Raw genomic sequence first — 27,193 nt, forward strand, 5'->3', positions numbered from 1 at the left:
TTATATCAGATTCTAGTACAACTGATACTTCTATTGGAAGTTCTCTGCAGTACATGTCTCTCATGATATATCTAAATAGTAGCTAAATGAGCTGGTCCTACATATTATATATTTTTATAATTGCAGAAATGTCTTTGGGAGCCCTTTTCAGTACCCCAGTTTAAAATATTTTGGAAATAAATAGAATGCAAAGAGAATTTTTAAAAAGCAAAAGTCAATCCTATCACTACTTTCTTCCTCTTTCCCTCCAAATTACATAAACATATTTTAAAAGATTATCCCTCAAGATCTACGTTTAACCTTTTAAATGTTCTCCTTGGTAAGATGATCACCAGATATCAATTCCCTTGTTTCTTGACAACTAGTATTGCTTTTTTCATGTATTTTGTTTGTTTGTTTCTGTCAAGCCTACTGCCTTATTTCTTGGCATATTATGAAAACTCCTATGAGGAACGAGTGGAAGGACTACATGGTATAATAAGGTCACTTGAGGGTTTCCATAGTGACTCACATGGTAAAGAATCTGCATGCAATGCATGAGACCTGGGTTCAGTCCTTGGGTTGGGAAGATTCCCTGGAGAAATGAATGGGTACCCACTCTAGTATTCTTGCCTGGAGAATTCCATGGACAGAGGAGGCTGGCAGGCTACAGTCCTTGGGGTCACAAAGAGTCAGATACAATTGAGCAATTAACATCTTTACTTTCACTGAATACCACCAGAAGACCTAGGTCTTAATCTCAGATCACATGCAGATTAGTTTAACAATATAGATGCCCCCTTTTACCTCTTTGATTCTTATAAAAAGAGGCTATACATTTGACATATGTCTGACTGCCATATCCATATCATTCCCATAAGAATTAAAAAGACATTCTGCTTGCTTTCTGCTTAACAGTAAAGTTTAGCTAGCTTGCTGGAGGAATTAATAGTGAGTTCTCCTCTTGTGAGGTCTACATTTTTCAACTGGCTGGACTCAAGCACCATAATAACAATCTTAAACATCTCCCTGCACTCTGTAGCCTGAGCTCCTCCAACTTGGAAGATTTTGACTGTCATATTGTCATCCTAGCTTCCTAACAAGTTATACATTCTGCCTCCCTTTCTAAGAATTTTAGCATGGTTTTGTTCTTCTACCTTGAAAAAAAAGCCAGAATTTATTTCATTCTGTAGAAAGCATGGGACAATTGAGAGTAAGTATGTTGTAGTAATTAAAAGCAAAGTCTCTGGAGCCAGAGTAGCCAGTGTTACATTCTGGTTCTCTGTGTTACTGGCTTTTGACAAATTATTTAACTTCCGTGCATTTCCTATTCTATAAAATCAGTATAACAATAGACTCTCATAAAAAACTTAGTATATTTAAAGCAGGACTATGCATGGCCTGTGAAGAAAGCTGAGCACTGAAGAATTGATGTTTTTGAACTGTGGTGCTGGAGAAGACTCTTGAGAGTCCCTTGGACTACAAGGAGATCCAACCAGTCCATCCTAAACGAGACCAGTCCTGGGTGTTCATTGGAAGGACTGATGCCGAGTCTGAAACTCCAATACTTTGGCCACCTCATGTGAAGAGTTGACTCATTGGAAAAGACCCTGATGCTGGAAGGGATTGTGGGCAGGAGGAGACGGGGACGACAGAGGATGAGATGGCTGGATGGCATCACCGACTAAATGCACATGAGCTTGGGTGAACTCCAGGATTTGGTGATGGGCAGGGAGGCCTGCCATGCTGTGATTCATGGGGTCGCAAAGAGTCGGACACTACTGAGCGACTGAACTGAACTGATGCATGGCCCTGGAGAAGGAAATGGCAACCCACTCCAGTATTCTTGCCTGGAGAATCCCAGGGACAGAGGAGCCTGGTAGGCTGCTGTCTATGGGGTCGCACAGGGTCAGACACAACTGAAGTAACTTAGCAGGCATGCATACATTGGCCATACAATAAATGTGTTACTTATAATTTTATTATAATTTGAGACACACTGTAATGGTTATAAACTTGAGCTCAGAAACTGGATTGTCTTGTCCTAAAATCCAGGCTGCCTCACTCACTAGCTTTATGTACTTCAGTATATCACCTAAGCTTTCTCTGCTGCAGGTTCCTCATCCACAAAAATGGAATAAATAATAGTATATACTTATGTGGATTAAATAATTAATATTTGTAATGAACATAACATGGTGCATAGCACATAAAAATATGCATTTAATACCTTCAGGAGAGGGGGCCAAGATCTTTACACAGCAACATGAGGTTCTGAGTGTTTCACAGACTACATTTCTCATCAATCTTTGGTGCCCTCCACCCCTAGTAAATAGTGTGGGGATGCCCCAGGAGTTCCTGGGAATTGGAGTTCAGGGACACACAGGGTGTGAACCAGGATGCTACCTGGCCAAGGAGCAGTAGGAAATAAGCATTCCCCCACTGCTTGCTCCATAGTCTGGCAAGGTGATCCAAGCACCAGTGACTGCTGTGGACCCTGGGGTCCCTGGAAACTGGACAGGCCATTCAAGAAGTTTGATACAGGGATGTCCCCCTAGCCCAGCAGTGGAGCCGTACATCCTGGAACGTGAAGTCAAGCGGGCCTTAGGAAGCATCAGTACAAACAAAGCTAGTGGAGGTGATGGAATTCCAGCTGAACTATTTCAAATCCTAAAAGATGATTCTGTGAAAGTGCTACACTCAATATGCCAGCAAATTTGGAAAACTCAGCAGTGGCCACAGGACTGGAAAATGTCAGTTTTCATTCCAATCCCAAAGAAAGGCAATGACAAAGAATGTGAAACCACCACACAAATGCACTCATCTTACATGCTAGCAAAGTAATGCTCAAAATTCTCCAACCCAGGCTGCAACAATACATGAACCACAAACTTCTGGATTGTCAAACTGGATTTAGGAAAGGCAGAGGAACCAGAGATCAAATTGGCAACACCTGCTAGATCATCGAAAAAGCAAGAGAGTTCCAGAATAACATCTGCTTCTCCTTTATGACTAAGCCAAAGCCTTTGACCATGTGGATCACAACAAAATGTGGAAAATTCTTCAAGAGATGGGAACACCAGATCACCTGACCTGCCTCCTGAGAAATCTGTATGCAGGTGAAGAAGCAAGAGTTAGAACCAGATATGGAACAGTGAACTGGTTACAAATTGGGAAAGGAGTATGTTAAGGCTGTATATTGTCACCCTGATTATTTCACTTACATGCAAAGTACATCATGTGAAATGCCAAGCTGGATGAAGCACAAGCTGGAATCAAGATTGAAGAGAGAAATATCAATAACCTCAGATATGCAGATGATACCACCCTTATGGCAGAAAGTGAAGAAGAACTAAAGAGCCCCTTGATGAAAGTGAAAGAGGAGAGTGGAAAAAGCTGACTTAAAGCTCAGCATTCAGGAAACTAAGATCATGGCATCTGGTCCCATCACTTCATGGCAAATAGATGGGGAAATAATGGAAATAGTGAGAGACTTTATTTTGGGGGACTTCAAAATCATTGCAGATGGTGATTGCAGACATGAAATTAAAAGATGCTTGCTCCTTGGAAGAAAAGCTATGACCAACCTAGACAGCATATTAAAAAGCAGAGACACTACTTTGCCGACAAAGGTGCGTCTAGTCGAAGCTATGGTTTTTCCAGCAGTCACATAAGGATATGAGAGTTCGACTATCAAGATAGCCGAGCACCGAAGAATTGATGCTTCTGAACTGTGGTGTTGGAGAAGACGCTTCAGAGTCACTTGGCCTGGAAGGAGATACAACCAGTCCATCCTAAAGGAAACCAGTCCTGAATATTCATTGGAAGGACTGATGCTGAAGCTGAAACTCCAATACTTTGGCTACCTGATACAAAGAACTGACTCATTGGAAAAGACCCTGATGCTGGGAAAGGTTGAAGGCGAGAGGAGAAGGGGACAACAGAGGATGAGATGGATGGATGGCATCACTGACTCGATGGACATGAGTTTGTGGAAGCTCCAGGAGCTGATGGACAGGGAAGCCTGGCGTGCTTCAATCCCTGGGGTTTCAAAGAGCTGGACACGACTGAGTAACTGAACTGAACTGAACTGAACTTATGGTGCTTCCAGGTGGTGCTAGTGGTAAAGAATCTGCCTGCCAATGCAGGAGACATGGGTTCAATCTCTGGTCCAGGAAGATCCCACATGCAGTGGAACAACTAAGCCCCTATGCTGCAACTATTGAACCCATGCTCTAGACCCCAGAAACCACAATGACTGAGCCCATGAGCCCCAGAGCCCCTGCTCTGCAACAAGAGAAGCAACTGCAGTGAGAAGCTAGAGCACCACAACTAGAGACTAGCCCCTGCTTCCCCTCACTAGAGAAAAGCCTGCACAGCAACAAAGACATAGTACAGCCTAAAGTAAATAAAATTATTAGGAAAGTTACTTACATTGCTAACAGATTGGAATATGTCTCCCAGAGTTCTTGCAAGGGCTACTAGGCCTGTATTGATCTAATTTCATGAGGTAAGTAAGACACCAAACACTGGGAAAATGGAGATTTAAATTGGTACAGCTTAACTATAGGATACCCATGAAACATCTAGGTAGAGATTTCAATTAGAAAATGGATATGAATCTCAGAAAAGTTTATGGAAGTTTAACTAAGTTAAAATTTTAGGAACCTTCACTACAGAGATGCTTCTCAAAGCCATAAAAAGATTAAATCACCCAGTGAGTAAATGAGGTCAGAGATGTTTAGGGGATCAGTTCTAAGCACTTAGGAAGTCCTGAACTTTGAGGTTAAATTGAAGAGAGAGAGCCAGGAAATGAGATGGAGATGTTGAAACCGGCAATGAAACAAACAAGAAACCCAGAAGAGTGTGGAATATTAAAGTTCGGGAGAGATCAGAGCTTTCAGAAGGAAATGCTGGCTCTTTGTCAACAGTTATCTGAAAGGCAATGAAAATGAGGATGGAAAAGGTTTTACTTGTTTTCATACTTTAAAGATGGTCCAATTTGACAACAGGTTTCAGGTAGAGTGATGAGGATTGAAGTTAGCTTGAAAAAGACTGCAAGGTGAAGATGTGGACGATGTCAATTTAGACAACATTTGGATTAGATTTCCTAAGAAAGAAAGAAATAGAAGCAGTCCTGGGTAGGAATTTGAAGTCAAGAAAAGGGTTTTTAGAAAGATGATTCTGCTAGAATGTAATTGTATCTATGAACTATATGCATAATTAAAAAGTTAAAACTAAAGAAATAAGCAATGGAGAAAAGCAGAAAGGGCATGTGGGGGAATTTGCCATTATTGGGGAAGGGACACTATTATAATTAGACAGGAGAAGATGAAATCAGATTCAACAAGTCTGTGGATGTGGGTGTGGGGCTCAAATCTAGAGGCTTGTACTTTCTTAAGCACTGGATCGGGGCTTCCCTAGTGACTCAGTTGTAAAGAATCCCCCTGCCAGTGCAGGAGATGTGGGTTCTATCCCTGAGTAGGGAAAATCCCCTGGAGAAGGAAATGGCAACCCACTCCAGTATTCTTGCCTGGAAAAACCCATGTACAGAGGAGCCTGGTGGGCTACAGTCCATGGGGTCGCAAAAGAGTCAGACACAACTTGGCAATGACAACACATGTACACACACAGGTATTAATTAGATCAGTCAGGGTTTAGGATATGCTCTTTGGTGGAGGTCCTGAGCACTCAGATGGAGAGACTCTGGAACGACACAGAGTTTATGGACAGCAGGGTTCCACTATCACCCCTAGATCAGAAGGTCACAGGGAAGAGGTGAGTTATGGTTCAGGGCTGAGGTCACCCCATGGAAGCTGGAAGCAGTAAAGCCTGTCCAATGGGAGCATGAAGAAATGCAGCTGCTGCCAGAGACCCCAAAATATAGAACCAAGGAGAGGGATAGCCCAGCTTCATCCTGCTCTCTTGGTCTCCCAGCAGGTCTTCCACCATCGTAAACCCAACAGGCAACCGGGCGAGAAGGGAGCCTGGGAGGCTCCAGCTTCACGAGTTATTTCTTTAACACCTATCGTTGTCTTTATTAATTGATGATGGAAACTACAGCTTTCTAGTCACTGGACTTCTCACATCTATTATCTAGAACACAGGACTTCTTTTTCTTATGCAAGGTGCCTGAGAATCTGCTTACATTTAGCATAGAATTTAAACAAAGGTAAATAGATTGATTTGTGGGCTACTTATCAAGGCCAGAATGAAACCTGCTGAAATATCCTGCTCCTCCACAAGAAGTCCTCTCTTGTCATTTAGATTACTGTGTCCTCGGGCACTGCTGCAGGCTCAACACCACTGCAGCCAGTGACTCATCTATGCCACCGCATTGTAGCTCACTCATTCTACTATCTCTTCCTGGTTCCCTGTCTTTCAACACATCCCTAACTGATGCGGGGTTAGACTGATGCTTATTTCCATGGTTTGAGTCTTCCTTTATTACATGTCTAAGGTTTTTTTGTTCATGCCTCAAAAGTCAACTCTGTCCCCCTTATTTCTAAGTTATTGGGTGGGAAGTGGGGAAAAAGGCAGTTATCTCCTTGTCCTGAGAAAAATTATTATTTGCTAGAATCATAAAAGAGATATTATGAACAATGAAGTCATGTGTGTGTGTGAGATAGCTAAACCTCTTGTTATCATGTGAGATTTGAGTCTCTACATTCAAGTAATTTGATGAACTACTCTTATTTACTAAATAATCCCATCTTCATCTGCAATGAACAAAAGCCTTTGTTCAGGCCATTTAGATGCATTACCAAGAATTAAGGAAACATGACTCAATGAAATATCTGACAATATTGTACAATGGGACAGAATATGGCTAAACTACATATGTCTGCTAAAAGTAAAACTACAAATAGTTTGTCCTGATAGAAACACCAAATAAAATCATGTCTTGCTAAGCTATAATGGGAAAAGATCTATTTTTAGCTCTAACATCTCTCCAGATCATCACCCACAATCCATTTCATCCCTCAGGAAATTTAAGTAGCAATAAGATACAATGGAGCTTTACAGGGAATATCAAAAGTTCTCCTTGATCAAGCTTTTTCTTTCTATGCTATTGAGTCTAGCAATTTCATGGAAAGGGCCTATTAAAGTCAGAATTGAAAAAAGATCCAATCATAGTTTTTGAAACCAGGAGAATACTAGAATAAAGCTTTTGAACATGACTTGTAGATTTTCTTTTGTAGAAAGCCACATCATTTAGACCAGGAAAATGGTAGCAATATATAAAGATATTGATTTGTACGATGACTAATTTCCAACTTATCGTTTTCTACCAACAAAATTGGAAACTAAAATGAGCAGATGGAATTACATAACTTTTCATTAGGAGTTATTTCTTCCAAGTAGAGGAAGAATGAGAAATTATATATGTCAATTCCATATGCCTCTGAAAATTATTGTTTTCAAGTCAATCTGGCATCCTTCTTCCCAGAAAAATATCTGAAAGATAATACATAATTTATTGGACCAAACATTTAGGAAAAGTTCTTTATATGTTAGAAAAAAAAAATTAAGAGGAGCAGATTAAATTCAAGTTACTATTACATTACATGAGATGAAGAAGCAAGGCTATCACTTTCTTATTAAAAATCACTTTGGGTTAAAATTTAATCTACACTTAGTGCTTTTTCTAAAGCCAAAAAGCTTTTAAGAAAATGTGATAGGTACATATATGCAGTAATGGCACTCACCAACAGAAAGATTATCATTTCCTTATAAACACGTTAGTTCTTTAAAGTTCATTTCTTAAACTTTAAACTCAAAATTCTAAAGCATGATTTAATAAAAATAACTAATTTAATAAGCTTTAGATTGCTGGGAGAAATATCAATAACCTCAGATATGTAGATGATACCACCCTTATGGCAGAAAGTGAAGAGGAACTAAAAAGCCTCTTGATAAAAGTGAGAGTGGAGAGTGAAAAAGTTGGCTTAAAGCTCAACATGCAGAAAACGAAGATCATGGCATCTGGTCCTGTCACTTCATGGGAAATAGATGGGGAAACAGTGGAAACAGTGTCAGACTTTATTTTTTGGGGCTCCAAAATCACTGCAGATGGTGACTGCAGCCATGAAATTAAAAGACGCTTACTCCATGGGAGGAAAGTTATGTCCAACCAAGATTTTGGACATATATCCAAACCTATATTTTGATAGCATATTCAAAAACAGAGACATTACTTTGCCAACAAAGGTCTGTCTAGTCAAGGCTATGGTTTTTCCTGTGGTCATGTATGGATGTGAGAGTTGGACTGTGAAGAAGGCTGAGCGCTGAAGAATTGATGCTTTTGAACTGTGGTGTTGGAGAAGACTCTTGAGAGTCCCTTGGACTGCAAGGAGATCTAACCAGTCCATTCTGAAGGAGATCAGCCCTGGGATTTCTTTGGAAGGAATGATGCTAAAGCTGAAACTCCAGTACTCTGGCCACCTCATGAGAAGAGTTGACTCATTGGAAAAGACTCTGATGCTGGGAGGGATTGGGGGCAGGAGGAGAAGGGGATGGCAGAGGATGAGATGGCTGGATGGCATCACTGATTTGACGGACATGAGTCTGAGTGAACTCAGGGAGTTGGTGATGGATAGAGAGGCCTGGCGTGCTGCGATTCATGGGGTCTCAAAGAGTCGGACACGACTGAGCGACTGAACTGAACTGAACTGATATTTGCTAAACTTCCTGTAAAAATAACTGCAAGTTATTTAGTACTTATACTGGTGACGTTACACTTGATTTATGTTAGATAAAACAAGGAGTTTGTTGAGCTTTTCAAAAATTAAAAGAAAGCAGCCACAGCTATGCAAGTGAATCTTAAGCAATAAAAAGTTGTTCTGATAATCAGATTGTTAACTAGTAAAGGCTTTTACATTAATGGAGCATACGTTCAGTTCAATCACTCAGTCATGTCTAACTCTTTGCGACCCTATAGACTGCAGCATGCCAGGCTTCCCTGTCCATCACCAACTTCCAAAGCTTGCTCAAACTCATGTCCATTGAGTCGGTGGTGATGCCATCCAACCATCTCATCCTCTGTCATCGCCTTCTCCTGCCTTCAATCTTTCCCAGCATCAGGGTCTTTTCCAATGAGTCAGTTCTTTGCATCAGGTGGCCAAAGTATTGCAGTTTCAGCTTCAGCATCATTCCTTCCAATGAATACTCAGGACTGATTTCCTTTACGATTGATTGGTTGGATCTCCTTAAGGACCAAGGGACTCTCAAGAGTTTTCTCTAACACCCCAGTTCAAAAGCATGGATTCTCCAGCATTCAGCTTTCTTTATAGTCCAACTCTCATATCCATACATGACTACTGGGAAAACCATAACCTTGACTAGATTGACCTTTGTTGGCAAAGTAATGTCTCTGCTTTTTAATATGCTGTCTAGGTTGGTCAAAGCTTTTCTTCCCAGGAGTAAGCATCTTCTAATTTCATGCCTGCAGTCACCATCTGCAATTAATTTAGAGTCCAAGAAAATAAAGTCTGTTACTGTTTCCATTGTTTCCCCATCTATTTGCCAAGAAGTGATGGGACCCAATGCCATGATCTTAGTTTTTTAATGTTGAGTTTTAAGCCAAATTTTTCACTCTCCTCTTTCATTTTCATGAAGATGCTCTTTATTTCTTCCTTGCTTTCTGCCATAAGGGTGGTGTCATCTGCATAGCTGAGGTTTTTGATATTTCTCTGGGCAATCTTGATTCCAGCTTGTGCTTCATCCAGTCCAGCATTTAGCATGATGTACTCTGCATATAAGTTAAATAAGCAGGGTGACAATATACAGCCTTTTCCTATTTGGAACCAGCTGTTGTTCCATGTCCAGTTCTAACTGTTGCTTCCTGAACTGCATACAGATTTCTCAGGAGGCAGGTCAGGTGGTCTGGTATTCCCATCTCTTGAGGAATTTTCCACATTTTGTTGTTATCCACACAGTCAAAGGTTTTGGCTTAGTCAATAAAGGAGAAGTAGATGTTTTTCTGGAACTCTCTTGCTTTTTCAATGGTCCAACAGACGTTTGCATTTTGATCTCTGGTTCCTCTGCCTTTTCTAAATCCAGCTTGAACATCTGGAATTTCACAGTTCACATACTGTTGAAGCCTGACTTAGAGAATTTTGAACATTACTTTACTAGGGTGTGAGATGAGTACAATTGTGCAGTAGTTTGAACATTCTTTGTCATTGCCTTTCTTTGGGATTGCAATGAAAACTGACCTTTTCCAGTCCTGTGGCCACTGCTGAGTTTTCCAAATTTGCTGGCATATTTAGTGCACCATTTTTACAGAATCATCTTTCAGGATTTGAAATAGCTCAACTGGGATTCCATCACCTCCATTAGCTTTGTTCGTAGTGATGCTTCCTAAGGCCCACTCACCTTTGCATTCCAGGATGTCTGGCTCTAGGTGAGTGATAATACATACCATCTTGATTATCTAGGTCGTGAAGATCTTTTTTTACAGTTCTTCTGTGTATTCTTGCCACCTCTTCTTAATACCTTCTGCTTCTCTTAGGTCCTTCATATAATGGAGTATATAACAATCTATTCTTGCATGTACTTATTCAAGAAATATTTATAGTGAATACTGTGTGGGAGATTACTAAACGTTAACACAAATGAATCATTCTCATATCCTGAGCTTACAGTATAGTTAGCATATAATATGGTCATTAAAAACATAATAAAGGTACATAATCTCTGATACTTTTAATGCATCCAATGTTTCTCAAAAATTTTATCAAGAGCACATAAAATCTACTAAACTCCATAATACTACTTGAAGACTTTTTCCAAAATGCCCTTTATTTTCTCTGAGCTTTCCTTACTTCTGGCTGTAAATGAAAGTTTTCAATACTCCATTGTGATTCCATTATTTGACACACTACTTGTCCTTTCTTTCTGGCTTACTGACTTTGATTACCTACTTATTCATGGCTTGTTTTGCCTCTTTGAATTTGTTCTCTTCAAAAACTCTAAGAGACAGTTCTGTTATCCACCTTCAATATTTAAGCATCACTTAGTCAGAAGAGGGGAAGGAGTTTTGGATAAAGGGAAAGTTGGAAGGAAGGGTTATCAGAGGTAGCTTCCCAGAAAGGGAAGTAGAGTGGCTTCTCATTATTCATGTTTAATTATGTTCAATGAAGTCACTATGAATACTGAATTTGCAAATATCAAACCACTGCTTCTAGGAGAATACTGAACCTGAATATCTGGTCACAACAGTTTTATCAGGGTAACTGTTTTATGTGTATTTCTGTTTAAAGACATATTATTTAATTTGTAAGAATCTTCTCTTTTTCAAGTTGGAGGATAATTGCTTTATTATGTTGTGTTGGTTTCTGCCATATAACAATGCAAATCAGACATAATTAATACCCTCCCTCTTAAACCTTCCTCCCCACTCCCATCCCACCCCTCTATTCATCACAGAGCACCAGGCTAGGCTCCTTGTGTTATACAGTAGCTTCCCACTATTTATCTATTTTACACATGATAGGGTATAAATGTCAATGATACTTAGGAATTCTAACTAGGTGGACCTGTTCTATTGTTGATTCATTAACACTGAACTCATGGTCAAAAGCATAAAACTCACTACTGAACAAAGCTTATCCATATATTTTCTCCATAAGTCACATCCCAACTTTCTTGCAATTAGAAATACCAGACAGCCCTTTAACACTGCACTTGGGGGCTATTTTAGAAAGTGAAATCACCCCCACCCCCACCCCCAGAAAAACCACACACACCAAAAAATGTGGAGACGTGATACTATGCTTAGAGGGTAGGCAAATTTCCAAATATAAAATCTGCAAATAATGAGAATCTCCTATGTTTGTTCAGGGTCATGAACTTTGGATTAGATTTCTAGATGTACAGTTGAAATGTACAGTATTCAGTAAGAGACAATGGTATCAATAAATGTATGATCACAGGAAAGCATATGGCTAGAGTTCCTAGAGTTCACTTTGGACAGAAACAAGGAATTAAAATGGCAGATCAGGTTAGGGATAGAGACTGGAAGATATTAAGGACCTAGGGAACTTGGATTTTGCACTTAGCTTGAGAATTTTAAAGATTTTATGTGGACTTAGAACCCTCTCTTCATCCAAAGGAGTCCTTAGAAATTCCATGTTATAGTGTGTAGACAATGAACAGTTCTAGTTACAGAACACAGTTAAATACTAATCAGGAATTATAAAAAACACTGCAAGTATTTACACCAGAGTAAACAGTGAACGTAGTGCAAGAATTTGGTACACAAATGATAAAAATCTAAGGAAAGAAGGAATGGTAACGCACCAGGAAGCTATCTGGAAACCATGACCATCTCTAAGACATAGGGCTAGAGGAGAAAGGGAAAAGGTTTTATTATTTGTACCAAGGAGTCAGCACTATGCTATGCTATGCTAAGTCACTTCAGTCGTGTCCAACTCTATGTGATCCCATAGATGGCAGCCCACCAAGCTTCCCCATCCCTGGGATTCTCCAGGCAAGAACACTGGAGTGGGTTGCCATTTCCTTCTCCAATGCATGAAAGTGAAAAGTGAAAGTGAAGTTGCTAGGTTGTGTCTGACTCTTAGCGACCCCACGGACTGCAGCCTACCAGGCTCCTCTGTCCATGGGATTTTCCAGGCAAGAGTACTGGAGTGGGGTGCCATTGCCTTCTCCAAAAGGAGTCAGCACTAGAGGGAGAATTTGAAACAAGGTGAACCTGTTCTAAGGGACTTGAAACTAAAAATATATTCCTTGTGTTTCCCTGGTGGCTCAGTGGTAAAGAATCCACCTGCCAATGCAGGAGATATGTGTTTGATCCAGGAAGATCCAGGAAGGTCCAGGAATATCCCACATGCTGCAGAGAAACCAAGTACATACAACACAACTATTGAGCCTGTGCTCTAGAGTCCAGGAGCCACAACCTCTGAGCCCACATGCTGCAACTACTGAAGCTTGGGTGCCCTAGAGCCCATGGACCACAAGAGAAGTGATTACAAGAAGCCCGTGCGCCGAAACTAGAGTAGCCCCCGCTCATCACAACTAGAGAAAAGCCCTCACACAGCAACGAAGACCCAACACAGCCATAAATAAATAAATATATAAACAAAATTTTAAAAGACAAATAACAACAACAAAAATATGTCTTTGCAGTAGATTCTGCCCATGCTAGAAGATTCCTTTCAGTTCTTCCCAAAGGCGAAATACTGCCAGAAGGCATCTGACTCTGGAACCTATGAATAGAAAATGCTTTTCTGTTCAGTGGCAGTGGGGTGGAATGTGGAAACCAACAGAGCAGAAGAAGCATGAGGAGTGATTCCAAGGAGAAAGAGGCCAAGCACCAGCACAGCACTGAGTCATGGTTCATTTGGTCAAAAGTTCTCCCCAACTGTAAGTTGCTCTAAAAGTAAAAAAGAAAACTGAATATATTCAATTAAAAAAAAAAGGGTAGATCTTTACATAAGAATTTCACTGCATTTTTGCAGAAGTATTAAAAAATTGAGTCTGAAATATCAAGTTGGGTGAAGTTGTGAATATTTTTCTAAAGTACATTTCTTAATTATAAATGTATCCTTTAATTGTCACTCATCATGCCTCTTTTGTTGGCTAAAGGCTTCTGAGCTTTTACAGTTTGTTACATATCAAAGCACTTTTCCTAATATAGTATTTTTGTCATGTCTAAATATTTGCATTTTGCTTAAAATCTTCAAAACTGACTTTAAAAATATCAATGGGAAGTTATATTTCAAAAGTTATATATATAGATGTTTACTTGAAAAAGACAAGGAAATATTCCTTTTATAATATTTCTACAAATATAATTAATCAGCTTAAAACTGGATTTCTAAATTCTTCTTAAAGTATATTTTGTATTTTAGAAGTCTTTCTTCAAGAACGACAGAGCATGTTAGAAAGTCAGATTTAGAAGAAAGGTTATGTTTTTCTCTACTAATACATCATTTGTATTATCTTTGACAATACTCTTCAGGATAGTTTTCCAAATAATTAACTCTTATTTTTAGAATTGAACTTCCAATCTCAGAGCAACTGATCTATCAGCCAAATGGAAAAATTAAAGCCAACAAGCAATAATGCTTCATAACTTAACATGTTCATTTATTTTCATTTCCTGGGACAATAGATTAGAATTATCTGAATATCAGGAATAGTTATAGCTTCAATTTTCTCACCCAAATTTCTCATCTTTTTTTTGTTTAATTTTATTTTATTTTTAAACTTTACATAATTGTATTAGTTTTGCCAAATATCAAAATGAATCATCTTAATTGACAACCCTATAAGCATTGAATTGAAAAGTTTTAGGGGGCTACTTCTAATGTTGGGACCTTAACAGACTGAAAGTTACAGTGGTCACAGCCAGGAGAACCTCCTCAGTGGTAATGGCCTTGCACATGACTTTTACCTTCTCCAGGACAAAGTATATTTACCCTGAAGCTAGAAGGCATATGGAGGATCATACAGGGGCCATATTGACTATGAAAAGCTAGATTTTATTTCATATCAATATTTGGTTTCTGACCAAACTATACAAATATGGAACTGTGCTTAGAAATGGTTCTAGGTAGCTGAAAGGAGATGAAAGGAATTTGCTCTTCTGCTTTCTTCATATTCTACACAAAAAGGAGGGCCTAAAGACTACCTTCCATGAGGCATTAGGATTCAGAAACAAAGCAGATTCAAAACATTCATCCAATTCGTTTCATATATGATATTATACATGTTTCAATCCCATTCTCCCAAATCATCCCACCCTCGCCCTCTCCCACAGAGTCCAAAAGACTGTTCTATACATCTGTGTCTCTTTTGCTGTCTCACTTACAGGGTTATTGTTACCATCTTTCTAAATTCCATATATATGCATTAGTGCACTGTATCGGTGTTTTTCTTTCTGGCTTACTTCACTCTGTATAAAGGCTCTAGTTCCATCCACCTCATTAGAACTGATTAACCTCCAATTAAAATAAATAAATTTATATTAAAAAAAAATATTCATCCAGGGTTGGCTTCTGGAATTCACCTTGCATATGGCATCCATTCATCCTCAGAATTACAGACAGTTATGCTTCAAGTACAACCGAATTGTTTTTATGGTCAATATCACCATGTTTTCTCCATTCATCTTGCGGAGTGGAGAAGATTATAGAGTTTGATAGAGCACTTTATTATTAGTAAAACTAGTAGCATATACACATACTTAATTTTGGATCCTAAATGTGAAACATAATACAACAGTTTGCTATTCTTTCAAATTAGCAAATTAGTGGTGAGGTAAGTTTGTCTTTTATTATTATTATTATTATTATTTTTTGACCCCACTGCTTGGCTTGAGGGACTTAGTATCCAAACCAGAGACCAGGGGTTGAACCTGTACCCCTGAAGTGGAAGCGCAAAGTCCAAACTGCTGAACTGCCAGGAAACTCCCAAAGCTTCTTTATTTTGTAGTAGAACTTTAATAAATATTTGTTTTGTTTAATTTATTTTAATTACATTACCAGAGAAGTTAAATATCAGATTTAGTTTTAAATACTTTAGTTTTAAAAATGCTATATACCTCAAGATTCAGAAGATTAAGAGAAAGTAGTTAATTTATGTATGCCTCCACTTCTCTCAAAAGTTGGATGAAACTTAATAAACTCAAACTACATGATTTTAGGCAAATTTCAATTGAGATCTGATCTCTGGAAAGGAAAAATGTTCCTTTTTTTAAAAATAAAGAATTATTGCCCTTTATATAGTTGTATTTGATCAAATAATTGAAAATGAATGAATCTATTTTCATTTATTAACTGCTTAAAATATGTCAGTACTTTTGGGCCTGACATACATATCACTTTCTCTCAAATAATTGCACTCTAACCAACTTGCTTTCAGTTTTATAAGGGAATAGATTAATATTTTTATTGCTTCCCTCAAATCAAAGCATTGATATATGATGCTTATAGCAATTAGCATCCCTGAAATTTGATCTATTTTGTGTGCTCATATGGCATGTAGTGTTTAAATGTCCTTCTATTTGGACACAAGTCCATGGACTAGAATCACTAGATGATAACTTAAAATTCTGAAAGAAATTTAATAGTTTCACAGTTAGAAGGAACCGGTAGATTTGGTAACTTACGGTATAGTGTAACTGACGGCCAATCCAAACAATGAATGCTTCTAATACATACAAATCAGGAAATATTATCTTTATCTTCTCCTCTTTTGATGTAATCATATTAGAGTTCTGTCAGAAATAAATGTCTGGGGAAAGAAGGGGAGGAATAAATTAGGAGGTTGGGAAACAACAAGGACCTACTGTATAGCATAGGAAACTAAACTCAATTTTTATAAGTATGTATAAGGGGAAAAGAATCTGAAAAAGAATATATATACATATATAAGTATATGTATACATGCACACCCGGAGAAAGCAATGGCTCCCACTCCAGTACTCTTGCCTGGAGAATCCCATGGACGGAGGAGCCTGGAAGGCTGCAGTCCGTGCTAAGGGTCGGACACGACTGAGCGACTTCACTTTCACTTTTCACTTTCATGCATTGGAGAAGGAAATGGCAACCCACTCCAGTGTTCTTGCCTGGAGAATCCCAGAGATGTGGGAGCCTGTTGGGCTGCAGTCTATGTGTTCGCACAGAGTCGGACACGACTAAAGTGACTTAGCAGCATACATGCACACCAGAGAAGGCAATGGCACCCCACTCCAGTACTCCTGCCTGGAGAATCCCATGGACGGAGGAGCCTGGAAGGCTGCAGTCCATGGGGTCACAAAGATTTGGACAGGACTGAGCGACTTCACTTTCACTTTTCACTTTCATGCATTGGAGAAGGAAATGGCAACCCACTCCAGTGTTCTTGCCTGGAGAATCCCAGGGATGGGGGAGCCTCGTGGGCTTCCGTCTATGGGGTCGCAGAGTCGGACACGACTGAAGCGACTTAGCAGTAGCAGCATACACATACACACATACTTCAGAGTCACTTTGCTGTAAGCCTGAAACTAACACTACATTGTCAATTAACTATATTTCAATTAAAAAAAAATAGATGTCTGGACATGTGGTACAAACTCATTGTCAAGGTCACATGGAGTAGATGTCCAAATGAGAGTTAACTAATTAGGTTGTGGACATATTTGAGGGAACTACTATTAGCCTATCACAGGTGCTATGCATTCTGGGGAAGTTGGTTTAAAATTCCTCTGTATTTATGTATGCACTGATCAATTGACAGCAGAATTTAAATATTTATTTTACAAATATTTATGAGGAGAAATAATAGTCCCTTAGATGTCCACACCCTAATCTTTAGAACCTGTAAACAGCTTACCTTATAAGACAAAAGAGAATTTGAAGATATGACTAAGGTTAAAGACCTTGAGATAAGGAGTTCATCTGGAATATCTAATATAGATCCAGTGGAATCACTGAGTCCTTAAACATGAAGGACCTTTTCCAGCTGCGGTTAGAGGGAGCTGTCAGCATGAGGAGGATTTAACATCTCAGTGCTGTTTTCTTTTGTTCATGGAAAGGCATTTTATTTTAATTATACGCATAAAAATGAGACAGTTTTCTAACAGCTGGAAAAGGCAGGGAAACAGATTATCTCCTCGAGCCTATAGAAGGGAAGTCAGCTTAGCTAACATCATGATTTTAGCCCAGTGAGACCTATATTATTAGACTACTGACTTACAGAAATGTAAAATATATTTGCGCTGCTTAAGGTCACTAAATTTGTGGTAATTTATAAATGGCAGCAATAGAAAACAATATAATATCTGAATCCAATTCTTTACTAATTCATTTCATGTTTCCATAGCCACAAAATTTCATCAGAAAGGAAATTTCAAAAACTTAAGATCATATTTTATCAATAAAAAAAAAGACTGAGATTAAAAGAGAAAATTTTTCTGGAATACAGGTCTCTCTGTCATCTAATCCATTATGCCAGCCTGACCTTCCTTTCATATTATCTCAAATATATTATTCTACCTTTATCTTGAAAACATGAGCTCTTTTTATGTGAGATCATTATTTTCAAAGGGGAAGGAAGCTGTGGCTACATCTGTGCTCCTGGTGGCAGGAAGCCAAGATTTTGTGATCACCATTTATCACTGTAGCTTGCAAATTTGCTTCTATTCGTCCCAGCTAAATTAAGGTTCACTAAGGCTGAGGCCGGCTGTCCGATCCATCATTTAACTGTTCCCTCACTCCTCTACTCCTGCCTCTAGCATAGTGCCTGGTACTAGGAAGGCACTCATCACATACTTGTTGAATGAAAACAAAAATGTGCCACAAATAATCTTTTTTTTTTCATTTTCATTGGAGTTCAGTTGATTTACAATGCCATGTTAATTTCAGGTGTACAGCAAAGTGGATCAGTTTTACGTATATACTGATATATATGCATATGTGAGACTTTCCAGGTGGCGCTAGTGGTAAAGAACCTGCCTGCCAAATCAGGAGACATAAGAGACATAGGTTCTATCCCTGGGTCAGGAAAATTCCCTGGAGAAGGGAATAGTTACCTACTCCCGTTCTTGCCTGGAGAATGCCATGGACAGAGGAGCCTGGAAGACTATAGTCTATAGAGTTACAAAGAGTTGGACACAACTGAAGTGACTTAACATGTAGCATATACATATATACTAAGACATATATATATATATATATACATTATTTTTCAGATTTTTTCAAATATAGGTTATTACAGAATTTATTTGTAAAGAAGAAAGGGATTTCATCGAAATAATGTCTATCAGCATGTAGGTGTTTATTCATGTATCTAAAACAGAAAATAAAATCTGTATATACAATTGTCCCTTGGTATCCATGGGGGATTGGTTCCAGGACCCTTGAGGATACCAAAATCTGAGGATGCTTAAATCTTTCATATGAAAAGGCATAGTAATAGAATCAAAGACCTAAATGCATAGTCAGCATTCGCAAGCTCAGAGTCAAAAGATGGAAATGGGACTGACTCCTCTCACTGTTACCCCTAGTGATCCACGACCGTACTTTATTTCCTGCCCCTGCTACTTTAAACTTGGCTGATCTAGAAGTAATCCTTTCAAAAGCAGGAATACTTCCACCAGTGGACAAAACAATGATTTCATTGAGGCTGAGACTCCCACCTGGGCAGCTTGGTACTCAAGAAATGGAGCTTAATTCTCCTCTCTTTCATTGTGATTTAGTGACTTGCTTCTAGTCTATAGAATATAATGGAAATAATGGCATGTCACTTCCAAGATTAGGAAAGTCTTATAAAAGACTGAAGCTTCTGTCAGGGGAACTCTTGCATGCTCCCTTTCTCTTTAATCACTTCCTCTTAGGAAGACAGATGACATGACATGAATACATGAAGCCCATGTGCAAGGAAGTGAATACTCTATCCATTAGCCTGATTTTGGGAATGGGTCCTTGCTCAGCTCCTCAAGTGAGACCACAAACACAGCTGAAAACTTAGCAACAATACCAAGAGATACTTTCAGCCAGAATGCCCCAGCTAAGCTACCTGATCTACAGAAATGTCCCAATTACAGCCCTGATCTATAGAAACTTTGAGATAATAAACGTTCATTGTTTAAATCTAAGTTTCTGTGTAACTTATTAGGTAGCAGCTAATACTAACCAATATTAAAACTGACCCAGTCTATATTCACCAGGGGTTATAGCTTTGTGGCATTAGGTCTCCAGCTGTGGAGTAAAATGGAGAGTTCTTATGAGGTTTTGAGCAGAATCATGATATGATGCTGATTTATATTTACAAATACTGGTTGCTGGGCTGAAAATAGGCTATGCAGGGAGACACGTTAGGAAACCATCATACTATATCCAAGCAAAGATTATACTACCTCAGAGGAAAGTGTTAACAATGTTGTGAGAAATCCTCAGATTTTGGATATTTTTGAAAGTATAGCCAACAGGATTTTCTAAGAGATGCAATGTGGGTTGAGACAAGAGAGAAATCAAAAGTGACTTTATAGTTTCACTTGAGCAATTGAACGTTTGGATTTACCATCTACTGAAATGTAAGTGGAACACATAGAAGAAAGAGTCTGGGAGTTCTAACATTTGGGTGTGAGGCATTTGTTAGACATCCAAGCAAAACTATCAAGTAGGCACCTGAGCCTAAAGTTTGGGTGAAAGGGAGACATTTGCAAATTACTGGGAAATATTTGATAGTGAAAGCCTTGGGACTTGACCACCAAAAAGTGAATGTAGGTAGAAAGAAGAAAGGCTGAGCTCTGAATCCTCAAAATTAAGGGACAGAGCTAAGTGGAGGAAGCAAGGAAAGAGAACGAAAAAGAATAGCCAGTAGAGTGGGAGGACCATTATCGTTTTCATCCGGTTTACTTTAACAGAATCTTTCCCTTTCTCACTCTCTCACTTTCAATCTATAGTCCCCAAAGCAGAAGTAAGTTTCTTTGTAAATCAACCTTCCTTGCTTTAAATCCTTCAGTGGTTTCTTTTTTGTACTTACATGATTTGGTCTTTCATTGCCAAAGTATTCAAAAACATTAGGAATCAGTAAACTTTTGCCTGAATTGTTTCCTTTGTCTCTCTTGATTTTGATCTTTATTGCTCCTGATACTGAATGAACTGTTAAATTGAGACTTTCTGATTTCTTGTCTTGCATATTGTATGATTCACTTTCAGACTCAGAGCTCTGTATTCTGTATACCAGCATTAAATTTGATGGTGGCTCTAAGTGTAGCTCAACAAGAAAGAACTGAGTTCTCTGAGTGAGACTTTATTTCTTTTGGCACGTTTCCTAAGTGTTAGTCACTCTTCTGAGATGTATGAAGAAAGACCCTTCAAAATAGGCCTACTAGCTGTCTTTCTGTGTCATAGCACTTAAAATTGATTGAATATTTACTGGTTTGTTTAGAACAGAAAATCATAGGCTGGTTTTCCTAAGCAAATTACCTATGGGCTGGTAGATCACTAACACCTTTTATTTGAATAGTGCTTTATCATTTTAATTTTTTTCCATGATATTATTTATTGCCTTGGGTATTATTATCAATTAGAAAAATAACTCTGTTCTGGACAATAAGATCAACATAAAAGACATATGGTGCTTATTCCTTTCTAGGGCTTTATGTTTACCACTTTACTACTTTTCCTTTTTTTTATATTGTCTCGTTTGCAATTTGAAAATGTCAAAACAATATTTTATTGAATTCCAGGTATATGGTTAGTATGAGACATAAATCTAATTCTTTTACATGAGACTTCTTTGTTTGAGCTGAATGCACTCACAGATGGTAACATGACCAGAAATGTCCTTTTGAACAGAAAAAAAAGTACAATCTTAGCAATGATAATGCCCTTAAAAATGATGTAAGACTTAGTAGAAAGCCATCACTTAATGAAAAATTTGTAATGCCTACTCTATGAAATGCTTTAGCTGCCAACAGAGGATGCCTGTTTATATTTTGCATATGAGCTTCCCTGGTGGCTCAGACAGTAAAGAATCTGCCTGCAGTTCTTTTAGTGTTGGGTCTGTGGGTCAGGAAGATCCCCTGGAGAAGGAAATGGCAACCCACTTCCGTATTCTTGCCTAGAGAATTCCATGGACAGAGGAACCTGGTGGGCTACAGTCCAAGGGGTCACAACGAGTGGGACATGACTGAGCAACTAACACGTGCTTATAGCTTTTCCTTTTCTTTGAAAAATTTCTTTTTGTTTGTTTACATTCAGATCCCTAGTACTAGTGAGGTCGTTTACACAGCTATTGTTTTTGTTTTCCTTCTGAAAATCATTCTGTATCTTCAAGTAACCTGAGAGTACAGGAGCCTTGAGCAAGTCTGACTTCAATATTACATACTATTTCCTTCCTCGGTGTTCTCTCAGGCAATTATTGAAAAATCCATTTTCATTTGCTTTACATCTTTTGTATGCTTTTTTTTTTTTTGCTATCATGTATTATTCACTTTTCAGAAATACCTTTACTTTATGAGGATAAATATCTATTGTTGCCACGCTTTTCTGTTTTATTTAGGGTGCCCTTGAGGAATTTAAATAGACTAATCTGTCTTAAAAAAAGAAAAAGCATATCAGATTTCACTACACTCCTGATCTCCGGGTAAACAATCGGATACTCTTTTACCTCACTTTGAAAAAGAGAGATCTCTGATATCTTCAGGTTATCTGTGCCTATAGCATTTGATGGGCCTGAGATAGTATGGAGCATCAGCGGCTCCATTTAGCTCCTCATGTCTACAGATTCACTTAGTGGGTAAATTCAGCTCATTTTCTATTGGTTTGAAGGTACTCTATTTCTCTTAACAATGAAATGCCTTTTTAGGATGTTCTTTTCTTTAAAGGTGACACCTTTTACATTTGTGGAGGACTCTTCATATTTTTAACGCATTTTTAAAACATAACTTCCAATGAAGTTGTTATATTAAAAGTCACCTTATGAGTTTAATATATAGCTGTTCAAATAAATACTTCTTTGAATAGATTTCCATCAGCTTTCCCCATACTCTAAAAATGCAAAAATAAACCTGCTGTACCCCAAATTGGCTGCTTTTTGTGTATGTATATATGACATACACATATATCTGTATTTTTGCTTCAGATGTAGATTTCCAACTTTTCTTTGTCTGTTTTCTTTTTTTCTTCTTCTTCTTTTTATTGAAGCATAGTTGATTTATTTACAATGTTGTGCTAGTTTCTGGTGTACAGCAAAGTGATTCAGTTTTATATAGATATAGATACAGATATAGAAACTGGAGAAGAAAATGGCAACCCACTCCATTGTTCTTCCTTGGAAAATCCAATGGACAAAGGAGCCTGGCAGGCTAAGCGAAGAGTCAGACACATTTATATATACATATGTTGCTGTTTAGTTGCTGAATTGTGTCCCAGTCTCTTTGCAATACCACAGATTATAGCCCACTAGGCTCCTCTGTCCATGGGATTCTCCAGGCATGAATATTGGAGTGGGTTGCCATGCCCTTCTCATATATATATATATATATATATATATATATACACACACACACATACATATATACGTATATACACACACATATATATATTCTTTTCCATTACCATTTGTTACAAGGTATTGAATATGGTTCCCCGTGCTGTGTGGAAGGCCTTGTTGATTATCTATTTTATATATAGTAGTTTCTTTCTGCTAATCCCAAATTCCTAATTTATCCCCTTTTGTAACCATATATTTGTTTTCTATGTCTGTGAGTCTGCTTCTGTTTTGTAAATAAGTTCTTCTGTATCGTAATTTAGATTCCACATACAAATGATCTCATATGGTATTTGTCTTCTGTCTGATTCACTTCACTTATTATGATAATCTCTAGGTCCATCCATGTTGTTGCAAATGGCATTATTTCATTCTTTTTATGACTATTATTCTATTGTAGATGTAGATATAGATATATCACATCTTTATCCTCATGCTTTCTTCAGATTTAATAATCCATCAATTATCCAAATCTTGTCTGGTGGGTATTCCTTCTGAGACCTATTTCTTTTTTTTTTTTCCCCAAACCCAAATCTAGTCCTTACATTCATGACCCTTCACCTAATTACAGTTTATTCTTATTTCACAGCACTGCTTAGAAACTAAACAACTTCTCTGATCAGAAATGGTCACTGACCACCACAAGCTATAGAATAAAGTTCATCTCTGCAAGGAAAATTCCTATATCTCCTCCAACTTGATGTTCCTCTATTTCACAATAAAAATCTATAACTCCTGGAGAAGGAAATGGCAACCTACTCCAGTATTCTTGCCTGGAAAATCTCATGGACACAGGAGCCTGGTGGGCTCCAGTCCATGGGGTCACAAGAGTTGGACATGACTTAGTGACTAAAACCACCAAAGTATAAAGTATGTTTCCCAGCTGTATTTTATGTAGCCATAACATTAGGGGGAATAAAGAAAAATATTCTGAAGCGTTCAGTTTGTTTTCTGCATTCTCACAAGAATTTTACCACCTTTTAGAAAACAACTATACAATGGAAACAAAAGAGCTTTAGAACTTGTGTCTTTATTATGCATAGTGAGAGTAAAAATATTTAAAGTAATATTAAAAAAAAATCTATAACTATCAGGCTTGAATCTTCACTGCCTCTCCATAGATTTTCCCTTCCATATTCATCAAATCCTTGGTTTTTATTCTTTTTCTCCACCTCTCTTGAAATTTTAGAATATTTATTTAAAAATAAAAATGTAGTAATACATAGTAATATACTATGAAAATAAAATACTGCTAAAGAATGTATTGTGTGAAGGTAGCAACATCTTATAGCTTTCCACTTTGTCCAAAATACTGCTTACCAGCATCACCCATTCTCAACTTGTATGGCTACTTTCCCTTTTATGTTTGCATTGGTACACCTTGGCAAAAGTATTTTAGGCATTATCTTCTGATTTTTCATCTTAAAACATGATAACTTGATTCTCCTGTCTTTTCCAATATATTTTTCTTACTTTTGAGCCAGGAATAAATTATGCCTACACCTCCTTTTTGTGTACCTTTAAATTTTCTCCCCTACAATTAATTATTGCTCAATTTTTCATTTGACATGTTAATGTACCCATTATTAGTTTTCCAAATCTCAAAATCCCTTGCCACCTGCCTATCTAAACTTTTATTTATAAGTTCCATCTTCCCAACTCCATTTCTCTTCTTGGAATCATTATTCCTAGGGCTTTCTTTCCTTCAGCTCCAATTCAACTGGTTATTTTTAATACCTGCTCCACTGCCATCATCTTCGCCCCACGCCAAATCACGATCACGCCCCATTTTAGGGTCCATGCTATTCAATCAATTCTTAATAAAGAGAACATTAAAAAGTAAACATCCTTCAATCATCACATATTTGGAATTTGCTTTACTCTATCTTTATACTTGACTGATTGATAAGTATAGAATTCTAAGTTGAAAATAATTTCACTTATATTTTTAAAATAATTCCTCTATTATTGTATTCTTCTTTTAGTTTGGCTGGTGAGACCTTCATTGCTATTTGGACTACTAAGCTGATGTATATGAACTATTTTTTTTTTTTCTCTTTGAAGATCTAAGATTTTTATTTTTTTAATGCTTGCTTTCTAAATTACCTCATGATTCTCCTTGGTTTATGTCAGCTTCCCCCAATTTATTGTTCCAGACATAATTTAGCTCACTAAATATAGAGTCTTGCATCATTTAGTACCAAGCAATATACTTATACTTTTATTTTTGATATTTTCTTCTCTATGTTCTCTGTCTTCACTTTTGCTTACACTAATCTTTATCCTATCACTTAGTAAGCTGCTGGATCTTCTGAGTTAATCAGGTAAATGTGCCATCTTTGTTTCCTATTTTTAAAATCATCCTTTAATTCTATTTTTAGGATATGTCTTTTAGTTTATTTTCCAACAATAATGATAAAATATTTTTATCTATATTCTTAAATTTCCAAGAGCTTTTTTTAAAATCATCTTACTGTTATCCACTCGTTCCATATTTATACCATTTTTGTTTCATAGATACAATATCTCCCTTTATCTCGTGGCACCCTGTATTGTTCCCTCTGTCTCTTATTTGTCTTGCTTTGATCTCTCATTCATGTTTGAGACTTTTAAAAGAATTGCTTCATGATCCTTGAATATCCAATCACAGTTGTTAATTTGTAAAATATTTATTGAGCACCTGCTATGAGGCAAAAAGTCTATATTATTAAGACACTGATTAAATAAAAGACAAGCCAAAACAATGCCCTAGGATTTTTTGTTGTTGTTAAAAAGCTAATTGAGGATTCTAGTTCTGGCTTCTAGTAATTGTGGAATCCCTGTCATTGGACTAACCCTCCCACTCATAATGAATAACAATATTTAACTCTGAAGATAATACAAAGATATACTGAAAACACTGGAAAACCAGCAAAATCAGGCAGAAACTGGAGAGAATCTCACCTTGGAAACGAGAGAGACCCAATGAGAGAGATTTTTATCTAAGTACTCTCATCAGTTGGACTTCCCTGGTGGTTCAGACTCTAAAGCGTCTGCCTACAAAGTGGGAGACCTGGGTTTGATCCCTGGGTTGGGAAGATCCCCTGGAGAAGGAAATGGCAACCCATTCCAGTGTTCTTCCCTGGAAAGTCCCATAGACGGAGGAGCGTGGTAGGCTACAGTTCATGGGGTCACAAAGAGTCGGACATGACTGAGTGACTTCGCTTTCTTTAACTTTCGCGTGCATCAGCACCACCTAATAAAGTTTAACCAGAAAGCTAAACTTTTATTGATTTGATTATGCAGAGCATAACGTTCAGAGGGGCCTTCCCAGGGGGCAGTAGAGGTAAAGAACCCGCCTGCCAATGCAGGAGACATGAGAAAACAACAAGATGAGGGTTCAATCCCTGGGTTAAGAAGATCCCCTGGAGAAGGGCATAGCAACTCGCTCCAGTATTCTTGCCTGGAGAATCCCATACACAGAGGAGCTTGATGGGCTACAGTCCATGGGGTCACAAAGAGTCGGACGTTAAGGAAGCAACTGAGCACGCACAAAATGTTTAGAGAGGGATTTTGCCAAAATGACAAAAAATTGAAGGACACAATCTTAGAGAGAGAGAGAAAGAAACCAAGGAGTCAGGAAATCTGCATATAAAATCCCCTCAAATTCTTTGCTAGCTCTAAACCTTTTTTTGCTTGTGCAAAAAAAGACTCCAAGGAGCCCAGTAGGAAGCTACAGGTGTAAAGTTAATGGTGATTAGGAGAGATTTTAGCTACCCACCCTTCAACATAAGGGTAACAGAGTTTTGAGTTCAAGTCCTGCCAAATTAGAGAGACTCAATAAATACTCTGTTATCCACTTCAACACACTTGAAAATCAAAGCAGTGCCAAAATGCATGCAACTGAATCACCTATGGTTCACACTTTCTTTTTTTGTTTGTTTTTTCTTGTATAAAAGCAGTCTCACTTCTTCCCATCAATCAGGTTTACTTCTACCTCTAACATTATGGTCACTTCTCTTTGTATCCACTGGTTCCTGAGTTCAAGAAATCCAAAGTACCCTCAGATCAGTTCAGTTCAGTTGCTCAGTCTTGTCCAACTCTTTGTGACCCCATGGACTGCAGCATGCCAGGCCTCCGGGTCCATCACCAAATCCTGGAGTTTACTCAAACTCATCTCCATTGAGTTAGTGATGCCATCCAACCACCTCATCCTCTGTCATCCCCT

The sequence above is a fragment of the Bos indicus x Bos taurus genome, chromosome 1 (assembly GCF_003369695.1).
Source record: "Bos indicus x Bos taurus breed Angus x Brahman F1 hybrid chromosome 1, Bos_hybrid_MaternalHap_v2.0, whole genome shotgun sequence".
Lineage (NCBI taxonomy): Eukaryota > Metazoa > Chordata > Mammalia > Artiodactyla > Bovidae > Bos > Bos indicus x Bos taurus.